At 41.3% G+C, this 20,233-nt stretch overlaps 1 protein-coding gene across 1 annotated transcript in view; it reads left to right on the forward strand.

Moving 5' to 3' along the window:
• The window catches only part of LOC124613449 (carboxyl-terminal PDZ ligand of neuronal nitric oxide synthase protein-like), a 970,717-nt gene that overhangs the window by 617,483 nt on the left and 333,001 nt on the right, over positions 1 to 20,233 (forward strand). The window lies entirely within an intron of this gene.

The following is a 20,233-nucleotide window of genomic DNA, read 5'->3' on the forward strand; positions in this document are numbered from 1 at the left end:
TCGCGAAATGCGGATTTTCAGTCCCCCAAATGCGCCAATTTTGCTTATTGACGAAACCATCCAAATGAAAGCGGGCTTCGTCGCTAAATCAAACCATACAGCATACTAATTTCCATAATGCCCCGTGGCCAACCGTGCAGTTTGAATGTCCTAACGCAAACCGTTTACAAGTTATGACGATTTTATTTCATGTAGTTGAATAATTGTCACCCTGAACCTGCCAATATTGATTTCATTAAGTATAAACAGTTTACTCCGGCGGATAAATCGCGTCATGATAAGCCAATAATGCCCGAGAACGGTCAATCAAGATTCATTTTAAACAATTCCTCGGGGAGTTAGTAGACAATTGCCTTCAGTGTATTCATTGGTTGCACTTTTTTGTGTATTTGGGGGGTGGGGGGGGGGGGGCAGGGGTTGGCAACGACCATGTTTCCGCTCTTCAGCTATTGATTTTATAAAATAGTTTATATTAAAATAACATACCATTTAAGAAGTTAAAATAGAGGATATGATTAATAAACATTAACATGGTCCGTAGGCTGTAATGCAATGTTTACTTAATCGTGCGACAGAATTGGTGGTATTGACTCTGCAGCGTTCTTACATTTTTTGCATTATTGTGTTTATTCATCGGAAACAGTGCAAACCAAAGCTGTTTGGTATGGAACGAGTCAGCGCCTACTTAACAGAAGGCTGATTAGAAAATTAGCAAATAATTATCACAATACAGATGAATGTTCTCAGTTACTGTGAAGAACTCTTGTACATAATAAAAGGAGTATTCCAGAAGGAAACACGTCAACTTGGATTTGAATTTGTGGAGTTTATCACACAGTTCTTTCAGTTATGCAGGAATCTTACTGAAAATGAAATCCTGTGAGTAGTGCGAATCTTCCTGTACAGTGATTAATGAAATGCGTATCGTTTTTCCGTCTAATGTTCACGAAATAATTTTACAGCGTCCTCCGACTGGGACAGTATTATCAACAACAAATCTCAGGATGAAATGCATCTACAGAAATAGAAAGGTTAGAATTCCCAAACACCTGAACAATAGCCTAACTGCTGCTGGCAAACTGTCACAGACGATCAGTCTGGGTGCCTTTTTCTCGCGTAAAAATATTCCTCGTGAATGCACAGAGCTACCCCAAAACTTAACATCGTACGAGATAAAGTGAAACGAAGCAAAGTAAACAAGCCATGACGTTTCAGTAGCAGACCAAGTGGAGATCATTCTTATAGTGAACGTTTAAGCTTTCAGTTTCTACACGAGATTGTTAACATTATACTTCCAAGAAAGCCTTCCTTCAACCCTCAGTCCCAAGAATTCAAGATGGTCAACCTCACGATTGTTTAACGATCCTGGAACAATAAAATTCAGGTTTTACAAGTGTTTCATCTCTGAAACTGTGTATATTGCGTTTTGTTACAGTTAAGCGTTAATACGTTCCCTGGAGGCCATGTGCTGATGTCCCTGATTACATTATTTCCTACATCATTTATTTTACATTTCACGTCTTTCACAAAACAACTGCGTTATCTAAAAAAATAATAATAAATTGTGTCATATTGTTGGGTAGCGAATCGTGGACTGTGGGTAAACCGTAACAGAAGAGAATCGAAGCATTTGATACGTGGTGCTGAAGATGAATTTTGAAAATCAGGTAGAGTGAAAAGGTAGGGAATGAGGAAGTTGTGCGCAGAATCGGAGAGGAATGGAATATATGGAAAACACTGAGAAGAAGGACGGACGGGATGATAAGGCATCTGTTAAGAAATCAGGGTATAACTTCTGTGGTACTAGAAGGACCTGCAGAGGGCAAAAACTGTAGAGGTAGACAGAGATTGGAATACATCCAGCAAGTAATTGAGGACAGGGATTGAAATACATCCAGCAAATAATTGAGGGCGTATGTTGGCAAGTGCTACTCTGAGATGAAGAGACGAAAAAAGAAGTGTATGCTTGGTGGGAGTTATAGAGATACCATTAGTTACTGGACAGTTCCTCGGGGAACCTCACAAATTTTTATTTTTTATTTTAATATATTTTAGCTGACACCAACGGACGATAATCCAGCCGAGGATTCCAAGAAGACTATGCGCAGCAAATGACTGAAATTTTTACGGTATATTCCTAAGATTCCGTTCTCGAACAACGTTGAAAATTTTCTTCATATCTCTATCCTTTTGCGAGATACAGCGTAAAATTCAGTGTGAGGAAAAAACGTAGACTGTCAAGTCCTATCTTGTAGTACTGAAGTATATGGAAATTAATTAGCACTCAAAATCCTATCTGAGGTTTAACATTAGTTTTACACTATTTCTGTTTCACATAAGCAAACTATCCAAATTTTACTGACCAATACATTTATTTTCATCTGAGTCAATGCTGCAGCAAGGAAAAGAAGGGAACAAGCTCAAAATTATCCTATCGGAGCACAAAAAATGTGAATATGTTCCTCTTTATTTAAAAGACTCTGAATAGTGGGATACCAGCTGCCTCATTCAACCTTCCTCAGTATCTTTAAAACATTCCATAAAATTTTGGCATGCGAGGGAGAGAGAGAGAGAGAGAGAGAGAGAGAGAGAGAGAGAGAGAGAGAGAAAGAGTAGCACCGGAAAAAGACGGACGAGTTGTAAAAACAGGAAGATAGTAGAGAGTGGTTGTGTTATAGAAAGTTCGAAGGAGGCAACGGCAGTGTGACAGAAAGAAAGAAACTCATTGGAATATAGTTGACAGTGACAGAACAGTCCTAGGAAAAGACTGAAGGAGACAGTGCTTGGTGGAAGGGAGGAGGGCGTCGGCAGCAATAGAGAGAAAGTGGAAGTGGCAGTAGGAAGGAAGGATTAAGATAGTAGCAGTAAAAGAGAGCAGGAGGGGGACACTGGCAGTGAGACAGTAAGAAGAGACTGTTGTAGTACGATAGAACGAAGGGGACTATGGCTGTGCCACAGGAGACAATGAGAGAGAGACACAAGGAGGTAATGACGATGAGCTGGGCTAAATGAGTGAGTGAGGGCAACGGGGAGAGGATATTCATGGGCGACTTACAGCGATGGACTAGTAGGTGGGCATGAATTACAGCTAGGGGAGCTTTTGGGAGTTTGAGCTGCATGTTAAAAAAATCGCGAATATATTTTTTTGGAAAAGTTTGAAATGTGCTGAGGAAGGTAGAAAGAGCAGCTGGTATTTTAAACAAACAGGAACGTATTTGGCTTTTTGTGCTCCGATAGCAGCATTTTTTCAGCTGGTTGCGATGGACATGGACTCATGATACGTACCATTTCATTTATTCGCAGTAGAGTCAGTAACATATGAATAGTGACGTACTGAGATTATGCAGGCTTATGTTCCACTTTTCCAACACGCGTTCGAACAGATGCGTCGTGTCTGCTGTCTGAGGGCGGGTTGAGGACGTGCTGCCACTGGAGTGCCTTGCATATTCACGACCATGCGCGCAACTCTACCGGGAGACGTGTTGCACGGAGGTTGTCACCAGGTAACGCTGGGGCAAGCAGATCACGTCGATGTACAAACAAGGAAACAATCAAACACAGCACATAAACAACGACGAGCAGTGTTTCCTGCACAGATGCAGATCATCTTAGTGTAAAAGTCAAAGACACTTATCATCCGTGTATAATACTATCCTGCCAGTAGCTTTCCTCGTTATTCCTGGGACCGTTCATGGTTCAATTTTTTTACCTTGTAGTGTAAACAAAATATATGTAGATTCCGATATCCAGACGTTGGTACGATCTTTTCACATCCCAAAACCGATGCGAAAAAACAATAAAGCACACTGAATATGACATACTAATTCATTTCATGTTCACTAAATTTTAGCAACTTCATTACAAGTTAAGAAAAGCTTTACAGTCTTTTTTTTTTCAGGGGTAGGTCGCATATTTCACTTTTCGCATGCAACAATGAGGTGCTCAAGAGATTAATTTTCTTGAATATTTTATTTCATTTAAGCCAATTTTAGAGACAAGTGAACCACTTTTTGAAAAATACTATTAACTTCTAAACTTCTATCATTCTGCTACATGTATCATTGCCTATTATGTGTTATCTTACTTTGTTGAGCCATACAAACAAGCGATGGCGATAAAACTTGAAAACTGTTTAAACTAAAGAAAGTGAAAAACCTAGAGGCTAAAAATTTACTGATAAGTGAGCAAATTTGTATAATTATCAACTTTATGTATGATGCAAAGGCGGATGAGAGACAGCAAATACTGTAGGTGATAAATGGGTATAGAGATATTTTTCCCTGATCTTTTCCAATCTATGCCTATATATACTACAAAGATACTTATGATCGCCAGACTGGCTGTTTCAGTTAAAACCATATGATAGTATAGAAACTTTCGTTCTTTCACACACAGTCAGAAACCAGCAAGATGACACTGGCCATTAGAATGTGCTAGTCCCGGGCAACTTAGCATCACAGTGTGGTACTTCCAGGAGAGCTCCAGAGATCAGTTAGGCAGGACTTAAGTAGTATATCCATTTTGATCTGTCGACTGTTTTCTCTGGTAGCCAAGGTTTGACACAGCACCCAAAGCGACCACTGTGTCTCTGCTTTTTGGACTATCACGAAGAAGTTAACACGCGTTTCTGCGACAGGTACAGTCAGCATCCAAGCTGTATGTGACAACAGTTTAGGCGCCACTAAGTGCTGAGACCTCAGAACTACGAGTATTTAGTTGGCTACTCGTTTCAATGAGGAAATCATTTAAGCTGCTCACTCTGTGTTACAAAATAATTTATAAATATAATGGCGATAGCTCAAAAGAACAATCGCAACTGACCCGTGGAAACGTCCATGCTACCATTCAGGTAACGCTAAACGTTCAGTTGCTACCATAGCATCATTACACACATCTCTCTCGCTTTCCTTCATTTTCTAGTGTATTTGAATGTTCACTGCGTGTGATTCTCTCCTGCGAACAAAGCAGTGACTGCCAGTCCCATACTCTACAATGGCTGAATAGTTAAAGCACGCTTTGCGATTCATTTCAGTACTATCACGTTAACTGAATAAATTAACTTCTTGCATTTGAGGCTTTCATTCCATATATCTCTTTATTTTAGTTTGTCTACGAGTCTCATGTACGTGTCTTTGTAATCTTCCCACCGGTCCATTATTTCTGTCAGTAGCTTGATCACGATCGTATCGATTAGGAGAGAAGTTTAATTATGTTTGTAAGTATGAGGGGATTCTGAGGCTGGGCTTACGGTCAGGATGAGAATCTGTGGGGCAGGTGTCCAATGTACCGAAATAATGAAGAGTCAGCATTCGGTAACATGTACTGCTGCTTCTTGTCTAATTTTGAAGCTCAGCTAACTGACACTCTTCTCCCCTCTACTCTTAATTGCCGAGTCTGAGTTTTTATACCCATAATTTGAGCTTTCTTCTAGTATGTGTATAAAATCAAAAGCGGTCTTACCTACTTTCAGTCAGAGGGACTGTCATCTGATAGCCGCGTTGCTGGAACATACCTTCTTGAACTTATCTTCGCTATTTGTTCGACATTCGAGGTAAACCCTAACTTTCTCATTTCTCAGTACACTTTTAGCTGTCTCAATAATCCATCTTCTGTTACACAGACATTACCGGAATGCATATGTTGCATATTACTCGTCCGGGTCTATAATACATTTTATAACTCCTCAGGCCCTCAATCACTAGAGATAAAGGTCAAGCACCTCGGCGAATTTTCATTCGGTTCATTCTTAATTTATCATTATTAACTCATTTATCATTATTAACTCCTAAGTAAAGTTGTATTCCACATCAGTTCCTGGTACACACTACAGGACGTTAACTGACTCCTGAACATTTGGCTAATCATAACGTAACCAGTGTCATCTTTCTGCGTCTATATGTCATTTCCTGGTATAACATATTCTATTATAATTTTTAATAGACGTTTGCGTACACCAGAGTTAATTTTACAACCCTGAATGCCATTCGTTCGTCATGCCAGCATGAATCCTAAAATATTTGTGCCTTGTTTTCCGTCTGACCACAGAGTTCAAATTTCTTAACAATTCGTAAGTTTCCTTCTGTATTCGTTATAACATTCACAGCGCTCTCATATTAGCGATACTGGCAAGTACAGTGGAGAACACATTATAGAACCCAGTTTTTGGCAGTTGTATAGTTAGTAAATCTTGCACTGGTATGGTGTCTACGTAACAATTTCCTCTTTTAGAGCTCTCATATTCTCCTGGAGAGGAATACTCTCTCATAATATGAAGTAGAAGGGGAAGATCTGTGCAATGAAGGAACAAGAAAACAACTGCTGGGTGCAATTAACCTCTTGTCGCAAGTGAGGAAATAGTGAACCGTAGCTCAACATAGATATCAGTCCTTTGCAGTGCTACATAGCTACCCGTCAATATTTAAAGTGATTCGCCTGTAGTAAGTTGTACAACTTATTCGATGAGCTGACAGATGGCAAATTTTTGGTCTGGCAGTATGGTGACATTGCCTCTTGTCCACGAAGTGACAGTACTTCTCATGTTTCGTATTTTCAGTGCACGACAGTTGTTTACTATCCCCCATTGCACCCTGCATGTTTAATCTCATGTAGTCAACATCTCCGATGTAATGGTGTATGTGACAACACTTGTTGATTCGCTCATGAGTTAATAAAGGGTAGCCGTCTGCTTAGGTGATATCTGCAAGAGACAAGACAAATAAAGAGATCCTTACGTCATATACTGCCAAATGTGCAGCGTGAATAAAATTATGGATATAACTTCAAAAATCGTTTTCAGAGCCAAGTACATCCTTTTTCGGGTTCGTGTAGTACCATAAAATGGGAGCATACTGTTTAATTAATATCTGAAACTTTCCGAATACGTTGCAGAAATTTCTTAACATCCTGCTTACCGATGTATATGTTGTTCATGTGTGTCTTCCTACGTTACGTGGAGATACCTAGGTATACAACTGATTGTCATAAAACTGACAATATTACTAGTGTGCAGTCACTTCACAAGTATGTGATGCGAACAAAAAGTTTCGTCAACGGCCTTGCAGAGGTTGCAGATAATAATAGCTTGATCATCATCAACTTCATCATCATCATCATCATCATCATCATCATTTTTATCATCATCACTGTCGTCGTCATTATCAGCCGTTTGACATCCACTGGTGAATAAAGACTTCCCCTGTTACGTTAGTAGAAGCGTTCAGAAATGTTAGATTATACTTGACTTTATGACGTAACGAGGTGAAATCCACACCAGAAGAACTATAGATATGAATGACAGTGCGAGGGGTGAATCACAGCGCGCTGGACGGAGAGCGGCTTGCAGATAGGTAACCGTTCTCAGAGTGGGGTTGCCCTACGTCACCCCAGACGATGGGACTTCGTTGGCTGCGGGTGGGAAAAACCTGGCCGCTGAGACTCATCTGAGCTGTTCGAAGTTGAGTAAATGGCGGCTCTCGAACAGAATACAAAAATGGTGTAGCGGCATTTTAAATTGTTGTGATTAGAACTGCGCTGTGCCAAAGCTACGATTCAGTAGTGTTGGTACAGTACGTAAACGACGCATTAAATGGTTGGATCACCAGTTGTACTGGTAGCATTGGTAGGGAAGAGAATATAAATTATGTGTGAGAGAGGAGCTGGGAGCCAACGACTTCTCTTCGTTTTTTGTTTGTTTGTTTGCTTTGCAAAGAATTAGAACCATACAGAGTTCAGTGTTGTCCACTGTGTGTTTTATATCCTTACAAAATATAAATTACTCTTTATAAGCAATAAAATTAGCTGTTCACGCAACTTCTGCGTTTTTCTGTAACCTAGCAATTATTTCCGATGCAAGTACAGTTTAGATGTACGAATACAAACAGTTATATAATTATTGTTGTCATTGCTGTTATAACTGATAATAACAAAATTTATCTAGCAGTAACAGAAAAAGACGTTTTATGTAAGCTCTACTGAAGCGATGTTTGATATGTTTTTGTTTTTCGTTTTGTCTTTAAGTTTACCTTCGATTTGAGGAAATTGCGATTTTTAGCGCTATATGATAAATCTTTCTTTTAATTTTTAATTAAAAATTTCCTCTGTTTCACCACTTCCAGTTCCTAGACGAATCTAGTAAGACACTGACAGCAAACGCAAACAAAGCGATCGAAATGATGTAACGTACGGTAGGTATGCAACACATATCACACATAGGTAATGCGGTTACGATGTTAAGAGGTCACAGCTACTAGGAAAACTATTGTAGCACATGCTTACTTACGATAGTCTATAGCAGCCTCCAGTAGTTTTATAATTCTAGTTGTGACCTTTAATGGAGGAATAAATGTATTCAACAGGCAAAAACGGCAAATTAAAGGTAAGGTTGAGTTGCTACTGCTGGTTATCAGTGCCCTTTAACCCTACCAGCTGTTCGAGTGCTACAGTTAATTAAAAACATATCTCATTAATTAACTTTGGTAACAAAATTGATACCAGACTTATCGAGGTGTCAACACATTCCGATGAGAACTATCTACAAATATATTCACTTGCATTATTAACGTGTTTGCTTAGCTTGCGGGAGACCATCACTAGTTGCAATATCTGATTACTTTCGAGAAGCTACATAATTAACAGAATGTTACTCACAGCAGCATGCACTAGAATTAAGAGCGACATATTGGAACAAATGTAAATAAAATGTAAATGTCGCTGCTTTTACGTAAATTGAGATCAACATTAGATGACACGTATTATTAATGTAAGTGATTGTGCCGTAGCCAGAGCGGCTACGTCAATTCTGAGTTCATTATTGGAAAGAGGGGAATTACTGCGATACTGCAGCACCTGCGTTGTTAAGAAGAACGATGCACTGTTCCTTTGGGCATGATCCAGGTATGAATAGATATGGAAGTTTGGGTCTGGCCGTGGGTCATGCACGGATAGCCAAAGTGTTTAAGGCGACTCTTCGCCTAAAACTGGAAATCCGGATTCGAGTCCTAGTCCAGCACGAATTCTCATTGCCGTCACTCTCTTATACAGCTGATGGTTGTTCATAGTCGCATCTGCGAATACATTTTACGCACAGGGATTATTCCCTTATAGAAGAGGCCCTACGTATTATCTCATAAAATTAAGGCGTATTTTCACTCTTAAAATCTCATACTTCATGAAAGTGGTAGAAATCACGATAGCTTAAAGGACATTTCAGTCAGACATGTAGAGTATAATTTCAGTTTGTTCATAAAATAAATTTGTATGGTTCAAATGGCTCTGAGCACTATGGGACTTAATTTCTGAGGTCATCAGTCCCCTAGAACTTAGAACTGCTTAAACCTAACTAACCTAAGGAAATCACGCACATCCAAGCCCGAGGCGGGATTCGAACCTGCGACCGTAGCGGTCGCGCGGTTCCAGACTGTAGCGCCTAGAACCGCTCGGCCACCCCTGCCGGCTAAATTTGTATGTGAAGGTACATTCTTAGTATAAATATCGTGTGTTATTCTAAACAAATGTGTTTTTCGAGCCTGGTGAATCTAGACAGAGTCGGCTGAAGACCAATGGGGAGGGGTGGGGAGGGGAAGGGAGGGGGAAACGGATCGTGTATATGCGCTCGTATATCAGTCGGCAGGTACACGAATGTTATTGACTCGTGATGTTGTTTATGTAGCTATCTACTCTCATAATACTTGTAAAAAGGTGAACAGTACAAATGAAGAGAGTCGTTTAATATCGTGCCAACCACGCACAGTAAACAAAACGCTGTGTACTGTACGGGACCCGTTTCTGCTGTGTCGGTCTGCACGGCAGTTCAGCCTTGTTCACAAAGTATTTGCAGGAAAAACTGCGAAACTCATACTTGAGCTTTCGAGAGCACTTGTTGCTTGGCGCATGTTACTTCATCTTTTGAAGGGCCTCTCAACTGAAAGCGATGCTAGGCTTTATACTCAAGTCGTTGGGACAGAATAATTAGTCGGTGATTGAGTATCTTCGACGGGGCTTCCTAGAATTTGACTTCAGACTCAGTTAAGACCGACTGGTCTTACGGTTCACCACATCCCTGCTCGTACGTCTGAGTATAGTAAACAATTAATTGAACTTAATCATGTGCGTCGACTACTGCAGTTTTAAGCCAGCGCTGTAACGATTTAGGAATATTTACAGGTATTTTCGATGAACAATATTTTCAGCAACGGAATGTGACGATGGTCAGAAGCCCCTTTGATACAAATGAGCAGTAAACGTCGAATAGTTATCCGTGCATCGCGTTCCGTTGCTGGAGTAAGTTCGACGACATCAATAAATGTTTTTATTTTTACTTTAAAACACCAGGTATGAGCAAGAATCATTCATGTTTACAAAATAAGGTCGGTCTCTCTGACGTACATAGTGTCTAGTTCACTGTGTGTGGTTAGCACGGTATGAAATGACTCTTTTCATTTGTACTGTTCACTTTTTTACAAGTATTATGAGAGTAGATACATTCATAACAATATCACGTGTCAATAACATTCGTATACTTGCCGAATGATGCTTCTTAATGCTTTACCGTGTAAATCATGGCAAATTTTGTTGTTTTTTTTTTTCACCCGTATATAGACATGTTAGATGAGGAATTAATTACCTCCAACAAGAGGAATGAATTAGCTGCAAACAGTAGCTTCTGACGCAGTATGTTTGCAGGAGTATCCAGTACTTCTTGTGTTTATTACCTTTGGAGGACATTTCAGTGTGACTGTCCCGTATGAAACTACATGATCACTAAAATTATCATGATTATTAATTTATAGTTTCCCACAGTTCCAACTCGGAGATCAAGTACAAAGTCAATCTGTAGTTAACGTTCGTGATCCGGTGGCTTTCCGGTTTGCTCGCGGAGTGCTGTAATGCGCAAATCAGGCATTAAACACATCATATGGAATTGTTAATGCCGTCTGCGGCGTATACTGCGCCGGCTGCCCCGGAACAAAGCGCCATTTAACCAGCGGAAGCTCATTAAATGACTGTTTGCGGTCGCAGCTGTTCACTCCCTCGTGTCCCGTGGACATTTCAAACACTGTAACAGGATGAGCATCTTGTCTGTTTACTGGTCCATTCGTTCACATTTCACATGCTACTCGCAAATCACAATTACTGCCTAGCAGCGCATATTCGGCACGTTGTCACACGGACGTCTGGTGCTTTGTTTCTAGCAGTATCAGCACTTTTATTTATTTATTTATTTGTAATTTGGTAGCCTTGTGATTCCAAGCGTGTTAACGTAAAATTCCTCTTAAGTGCAACGCGGTTCAAGAAGATGGACACAGTTTCAGTTGGATATGTTTCCTGTACTATAAGTTGGTGTTTAGGTCTGTAAATTACATTTGATTATCTATACGTGGAAATTTACAGATGTTCGGTATGAACTCCTCTGGCAGCACGGAGAACATCTATACCGTCGCTGAATTCACCCCACAATCAGTGACGAATATCTTACCTCACTGAGTTCACCGCCCCGTTAGGTGAACGGTCAGCGGGTAGGACTGCCACGCACGGAGACCTGGGTTCGATTCCCGGCTGGGGAGGGAGATTTTCTTCCCTCAGGCACCGGGTGTTGTGCTGTCCTCGTCACCATTTCATCCCCACTGTCGACGCGCAGGTCGCCCAATGTGGCGTCGCACTCAGTAAGACCTACACTTGGCGGCCAAACTTCCCGACTGGGAACTCCCGGCCACTGACGCCATACGCTCATTTCCATTTTTTAGGTCATTCAAATCAGTGGGAAGAGGTGGTATGTAAACTACATCTTTCACGAACTTCCACAGGAATACGTTGCAGAGTGTGAGATTAGAATACGTCGGTGGCCAAACGTGAAGTCCTAAGTCTTCATTATTCATGCGATCTCTCCGTCTTTGAGGTAGAGATTTATCCAGGAAACGTCGAAATTCAGATGTGAATTGGGTAGAGCTCCGCCATGCCGGAAAAGATAATTTGCTGTATCTTCGTTCATTTGAGAAACAAGCCAGTTTTGTAGCATTTTGAGTTACATTACTCCAGTAACCGTACGGCCGTCAAAAAAGAAATTTCCATAAATTTTTGTCAACGATATGGGGAAAAACACATTGACTTTGGGCTGCCCCTCTCCCATTCCATTGTTACATGGAGATTTTGTAGCCCCCTACATGTGGACTTTCCAATTTAGATGAAACGTAGCTTCATCAGTGAAAATTAAAGCAGCAAAAAATAATTCATGTTCTTCCATGTTTTGGAGCATAACGTCACAAAATTCTACACGCTTTGCCGTATCGTTTGCGCGAACGTGTATCACTTGTAGATGGTATAGTTCTGTACATTAACCGGCGCCTCAATATACGCCACACAGTTGTTGGCGTTAGTCCAAGTTCCCTTCTCGCTCAACAGTTCGATTTTGTCCGCCTCGGTAGCTCCCTGGCCAGCGTGGCTGATTGTCGAGCAAAGAGGTCCGGATTCAATTTCCGGCCGGGTCGGAGATTTTCTCCGCTCGGAGAGTGGGTATTGCGTTGTGGATGTTGATGCTTACGGGCTCTCAACACCGAGGTTATCAGCGGTGTTGCGTTGTCCTTAAGTTCGATCGTTATAATTGATGTTCACGTTTGAGCTGGCTGAATGCACACGTCCCAAAGGCAATAATATTAACAAAAAAGGATGAATTGATTTCTTGGGCTACGTTCAAAACTCACTTGAATGTGCTCTACTTGCTCCACCGATACAGGCGGTCGACCTAGACTTTTATACAGAGAGCCAGTTTCGTCAAATTTTTTATTCCAACAATCAATGCTCTTCCTCGTTGGGGGTTCAGTATTAAAGTTAACGCCAAAATGCACGCTGCGGACTCGGTTTTACTGAACTCACAAATGCAATAACTCTTGCGTCGCATAGTGGCCGTCTCGCTTAAGACTGACGCGGTACATGCTACAGGCAGTGCGGTGTTCGAGCACTCTAGCGATGTTATTTGAACCTTTACAACGAACTCTTTCAGATTTACTTGACAGAATTCAAGCAGAACGTATAGCGCAGGAAACAAGCAAACTGAAACTGTGTCCATCTTTTTGAATCACCCTGTATATTGTGCCCTGTCCTACTTGCATATGCAGGGTAGGTTATTTGTCTATAGAAATGCCAATAAACAATAACAAATAACAACAATGAAACCGACATCACACTTTGGGTCGTAAGTGAATAAAAGAGAACTGAAATTAGGGTCGCACGTAACATACGAGGTCTGTCCAAAAAATTGCGGAACTTTGTCCACAAAATTTTTCTACGGTTACCTCTTACTTATTGTGCATGGTCATCTTCTAAATACTGTCCTCCACAATTGAAACACCGCTCTCAACATTGTTTCCACTTCCGGTAGCAGTCTTGGTGCGCCTCTTGCTGAACCACGCGACGCTCTGTCAGCAATTGTTTTTATCTCGCCTATCGTTGCAAATCTTCGTCCTTTCAACGAGATTTTCAATTTTGGAAACAAAAAAGTCCGCAGGTCCCAGGTCTGAAGGGTACGGAGGATGAGGCAACACAGTGATTTCGTTTTTTGTGCAATAGTCACGCACTAACAGGGATGAATGCCCACGTGCGTCATCGTGATTCAAGAGCCATGAATTATCTCGCCGCATCTGAGGCCGTTTCCTTGTGATATTTTCTCGTAGGCGTCGCAACACGACCCGAGAGTACCATCGGTTAACAGTTTCTCCATGTGGCACGAATTCATGATGATCTAATCCTTCGGTAGTCATCGGTAGGCGTCCTGAACGACGGGTTATCTTTAACTTTCGTCCGGACTTTTTTAAACCGTGTAAGTCATCCATAACACCATAGGCTTCTTGCATCGTTCGGTGTCTCTCTGTAAAAGTTTTCTTGAGTTTCACGCAAAATTTAATGCAGACGCGTTGCTCCTCTTTCATCTCGGAATTCGGAGACTGTGATACCCAATATTCTACTCAACACGGCACTGAACAATAACTAACAGACATACAACAATAAAACTTCCGGCAGTTAGACATTAAACAGAAGCGTGTATAGGGATGCCAACCGCATTTCTGTCCGAACACCATTGGCGTGAAATTAAGAATGTCTCGGAAATTTTTGAACAGGCCTCGTACAGGAAATTCTGGCGAGTCCCTGTTCCAGATGCGTCTAAAAAGCTTGTTACAGGTTTCGTAAAAATAATTAACTTATTTATGCTGATTGTCAAAAACTATAGCGACGGAACATAACTGTAGCTAGCACATATCGATTGCAGAATGGCTCGTAGGTCTTAAAACAGTGCTGACATCTGCGTACCCGCTACAGGGTGTTTCTCCTAAGTCATGGGGTCCATTTTCTCTGGTGTTTCACCAGATATTTGCAATTTCGTTCTTGCACTGTTTAGTTGGAATCAGTCCAAATAATGTTCATCATATTTTTCATGCGACGCTCACTGTTGACTGAAAGCGTTGGTTTGTTTCCCGTCACAAACAAGATGATTTAAAATCGGTATAATATTAGCCTAGCGCGGTACTTGTTTTATCGATATGTATTAACAGGGGCAGTACAACTCGAAGAATGACCAGTACTCCAAGCAGCGACAGCAGTGCTCTGACCCACATTGAACGCTACCGCCAGGCATGCGCCGTTACTGAGTCGCTGCTGGATTGTTGCTTATTCTTAGTGTTGTAGCATAGCTGTTCGCACACATCGATAAAACAGTTATCGAACTATACTAATATGGGACGACTCTGTCGAATGAGCACATAAAACTCTGCTTTGAAAATCATTTTGTTTTTAACTGGAAATAAACTGACGATTTCAAATAGTTCAAGTGGCTCTGAGCACAATGGGACTTAACATCTGAGGTCATCAGTCTCCTAGAACCTAGAACTGCTTAAACCTAACTAACCTAAGGACATCACACACATCCATGCCCGAGGCAGGATTCGAACCTGCAACCATAGCGGTCGCGTGGTTCCAGACTGAAGCGCCATAGAACCGCTTGGCCACTGCGGTCGGCAACTGACGATTTTCGTCGACACGGAGCATCGCAGTCGACATGGGCGTCTCGTGAAAACCATGAGAGCAGTATTTGTTTGAGCTGACTCCAGCTACACAATGCCAAAACGAAATCGAAAATAGTTGCTGAAACACCTGAGGAACTGCGCCTGACAGCTCTCAGAGGAGACACCCGTTTATTATCTGAATTAATATTGTTTTCCCTTTTCAGACTTACTGCAATTAAAGAGCATTTTTCAACAGGTGCGTTTCGCTTTGATTCATAAAGCATATTCTTTGATCATTGGTGGAAGGCTTCAAAACATGTAAGCAAGGAGCAAATTCACCAGTAGTTGCTCTACAAATAGTAATACAACGCATATAGCGAAGAAATACTTTAATCGCAGTACGATTCTGACGGAAAAATCAAAAATGGTTCAAATGGCTCTGAGCACTATGGGACTCAACTGCTGAGGTCATAAGTCCCCTAGAACTTAGAACTACTTAAACCTAACTAACCTAAGGACATCACACACATCCATGCCCGAGACAAGATTCGAACCTGCGACCGTAGCGGAAAAATCAATATTAGTTTGATATCCAACAGCTACTGCGGAAGATAGTCATGCAGACAACATGCTCTGAGTAAATACAGTCCAGTTTGATGCAGGAAGAGTAAGATAAGTGCATCAGTTTGTGGAAGTTGCCACAAGTATTTTGGGGCCAAAAACTATTACATGCCGCAATTATGATTTTTGGGTGGATTCTGCAGTGAACGTTCCGTGTTTGGTATTCTTCTAGAGCTCATAAGGTGATAGAAAAGGAAGCAGGCCGATCCTCAGGGTCAATCGTGTTTCAGAAACGTATCTTTTTATCACTAATCGAAGGGTGACTCGTCCAGGCACATCGGACTACTTGTTGTGTCATCCAGAGCTATCCGCATATCACACAAAGAGACTTAGCAAATTACATTTAGAGTATATACCAAGAAGACAATAAGAATGTGAAAAAAATCTACAAATATTTATCACAAGGAACTCTAGATGGGATCTTCTAAAACCAAATTCTAAAGGACTTTCATAGATAAAACACGATCTTCTACAACGAAATTACTTTTTCCTATTGTGAAGCTCTTGGTACATTTGTAAGTTTGTATTTTGGTTCTGTATTTAAGAAAATCCACCTCCAAATTTGCTTCTGTACCGTGAGCTCTAATCAGCAAAAAACCAAACAAAATGTTTCTTGTCTGGTGCATGTCTTACCTTTTTGCATTCTGTTGGAAACGATGTACAGTTTTCTTTCCCGTCAGTAGAAATTTTATTTACTTGTAATACCATACGGGGAACTAGGAGTCGATTAAAACGATATGTTATTGTAATACACGTGGGCCTCGTAGTGATGCCAGTTACGGGAAAGAGAAAAATCGAATAGAAAATTTTCTTAAAGGATATCATATTCACCGTTAACTGTTGAATTATTTAGTTCACAGTTGCAATTTCTGCCTTTGGTCCTTTATCAACTGGTGCTGCAAAAGCTAAAAAATACACAAAAATGAAGCATATAGTGTACAGTGCATATAGAACTATACAAAGATTTTATGTGGACAGTAGTACATTACAGATTTGGTGCAAATAATACATACATTTTGCTTCAGCAGATGTCAGACTTTAAAATGCTGAGACATGTATACGTGTCATCGTCAAACAGTGAAGTGGCTTACCTGAACTCACAATAATGTACACCACTCATTTTGATGCCATTCTTTATGCGCTACACAGAGTTAACATAAATTAAAAAAAAACGATTACCTGCAGGGACGGATTCCTGACTGGAAATAGAGAAAAAACGGTCCTGTGAACATGTGTCCGGAAATGCATAGTTGCCAAGTTACAGTGCACTGACGAATGAAAGATCCTCTGACCCTGTGCCGTGTGCCGTTATTTGCTGCAGGCTAGGTGATTGGCGAAGTGTACTGTAACCAGCAGAATGGTACGGTATTCATGTCGGGAACAAGTCGAGATGGTGTTTGTTTCCAGCCATGCAAATGAAAGTCGGCCGAAGTGGCCGTGCGGTTAAAGGCGCTGCAGTCTGGAACCGCAAGCCCGCTACGGTCGCAGGTTCGAATCCTGCCTCGGGCATGGATGTTTGTGATGTCCTTAGGTTAGTTAGGTTTAACTAGTTCTATGTTCTAGGGGACTAATGACCTCAGCAGTTAAGTCCCATAGTGCTCAGAGCCATTTTTGCAAATGAAAACGGCCGAGAGGCGGAACCCGGTCCTCCATATTTGGTGTACTCACAGTCCGCCGCCTCCTTGGACGTTCGTCTGTCTGAAAGAACCCACGATCACACAAATGCCAAAAATGGCTTGAGATATTTTTTGATGTGGTCGATGTGTGTGAGGATACTTGTTTTGGTATTGCCGTGCCACCTCTCGACCGTTTCCATCTGCTTGGCCGTACACAAACACCATCTCTGCTTGTCCCTACGTGACTACGGGACCATTGTGCTGCTTACAGCGCGGTGCGTCAATCACACCGCCTGCAACATACGAGGATCATACGGCGCGTGGTTAATGGTCACCTTATATATACACAAAATTCTCCTTCTTGAATGAAACATTGAAACATTTACTTTTACAAGCTACGTGCTAATACCAGCGATCCAACACAGCTGATTGAACTGTAATATATAACGTGACCACTCTAGCGAACGGTATGAACCTGCGTTATAAACACCTGTGTGAAGAACAGAACACTGAGGAACAAGTTTAACGTTGTATCTCGTTACTTGAACGCAGGTGAAGGCCTCGTATTTATCCTGTTATCCCCGTATACATTAGCTAAGACTGGATGTCGATATGGAACACGTCGGGAACCCAGTACTAGAATATGAGACTTGGAAGACTATATCAAATAAGGCGGAAGACATACATAACATTCCTTCCGAATTTCTAGAGTAATTGGGGGAAGTGCCAACCAAACGACTATTCAGCTTGGTGTGCAGAATCTATGAGACTGGGGAGATACCATCAGACTTTCCTCAAAGTATCATCCACAGAATATGCAGCAGCAGATAACTGCGTGAACTGTCGAACAATCAGCTTAACTGCTCGTCGATCCAGGATGCCGGCAAGAGTAATACATAGAAGAATTGAAAAGAAAATTGAGGACATTGTTGGGTGACGTTCAATTTGATTTTAGGAAAGGTAACGGCGTTAGGGAGCCACGTCTCCCCCCTAATAATGGAAGCAACATTTAAGAGAATTGAAGACGCGCTCATGGGATTTTTCGACCGAGGAGAAACGTACAACATGTAAGTTGGTGCATATTGCTTGAAATTCTGAGAGAAATAGGAGTAAGCTATAGGGAAATACGGACAATTTACAGGATGTGTAAGAACCAAGAGGGAACAATAGGAACTGAAGATCAAGAAAGTGCTCGGATTTAAAAAGGTGTAAGACAGGCATGCAGTCTTCAGTCCCATTTGCACAATGTACAATGCAAAGAAACAATAACGACAATAAAGAAAATGTTCAAGAGAAGGATTAAAAACCCGGGTGAAAGCGTATCAACAGCAAGATTTGCTGATGATATTGCTATTCTCAGTGAAAGCGAAGAAGAAATACATAACCTTTTGAATGGAAGAACAGTGTAGTGAGCACATACTATTGATTCACACTAAACCGAAGACGGACGAATGTGATGAGGAGTAGCAGAAATGAGACTAGCGTTGAACGTAACAACAAAATTGAAGGGGAGAAATTCTGCGACTTTAGACGCAAAATGACACATGAAGGACGAAGCAAGGAGTACATGACAGGCACATGCAAAGAGAGCATTCCTGGCGAAAAGAGGGGCTACCAGTATCAAACACTGGCCTTATTTGAGGAAGAAGAACAGCAGTGTGTGGACATAAATCATGGACTGTGGGAAAACTGGGAAAAAGAGAATAGAAGCGGCTGACATGTGGCACTGTAGAAGGATACGGAAAATTAGGAATACGGAAGTTCTCCACAGAATCGTCGAAGAAAGGAACATATGAAAAACACTGACAAGAAGAAGGGTCAGTCTGATAGAACATGTGTTCACACATAACAGACACAATGGAATAAACTCCATGGTGTTAGAGGAAACTGTAGAAGGTAAATATTGTGAGGAAAGATAGAAGCTGGAATACATACGACAAATTATTGAAGACGTACGGTGCAAGTGCTATTCTGAGATGAAAAGGGAGCGTAAGAGAAGAATTCGTGGCGGTCCGCATCAAACCAAATAGAAAGCTGATGACTAGAAAAAAAAGGATCATACACAAAACAAACGTATCGTACAAAGAAAAAAAAATGGTCTGACTATAATTCTGTTAATGAATGAAAATTTGCGCCAGAGCAGGATTCGAACTCGGATTTCCCGCTTATCACAGACGATCGCCTTAACAACTTCCAGAACCGATCAAAACTTCCATATGTCGTGGTGCCCATAACCTTTACGAGCGCAAATTGTCTGCAGGGAGAAACGCAGATATTTTACCATAATTTTTGCACGCTGAGACATGGATACATTATGTGTGGTTACAAGGTCCTTATTTGTACAGTGTATGTTCACACTACAGTGTCCTTTCTCATATTCATTCATGGCTGACAAACACTGTAATGTGAAGATACGGACACTATAAACACAGACATTGTAATTAGTAATTTCACTCCTGAATGAACTTTTAATTCTTATTGGAACGAAGCTGCAGAAACTTATGAAAACCGGAGAAAAAACAATAAACTTCAGTTTCGTAAATTTGTAGAGGAACTGGGCTATACTCCCATTTAAAGAAAGAACTCTGGACACCATTTGTAATATAAAGAAGGTTGAGATTCATTGGGAGAGTCCTTAGAAAATGTAGTCCATCAACAACGGAGGTGGCTTACAAAACACTCGTCCGACCTATACTTGAGTATTGCTCATCAGTGTGAGATCCGTACCAGGGCGGGTTGACACAGGAGATAGAGAAGATCCAAAGAAGAGCGGCGCGTTTCGTCACAGGGTTATTGGTATACGTGATAGCGTTACGGAGATGTTGAGCAAACTCAAGTGGCAGACTCTGCAAGAGAGGGGCTCTGCGTCGCGGTGTAGCTTGCTGTCCAGGTTTCGAGAGGGTGCGTTTCTGGATGAGGTATCGAATATATTTCTTCCCCCTACTTATACCTCCAAGGAGATCACGAATGTAAAATTAGAGAGATTCGAGCGCGCACGGAGGCTTT

The sequence above is a fragment of the Schistocerca americana genome, chromosome 4 (assembly GCF_021461395.2).
Source record: "Schistocerca americana isolate TAMUIC-IGC-003095 chromosome 4, iqSchAmer2.1, whole genome shotgun sequence".
In the NCBI taxonomy this organism is placed as follows: Eukaryota; Metazoa; Arthropoda; class Insecta; order Orthoptera; family Acrididae; genus Schistocerca; species Schistocerca americana.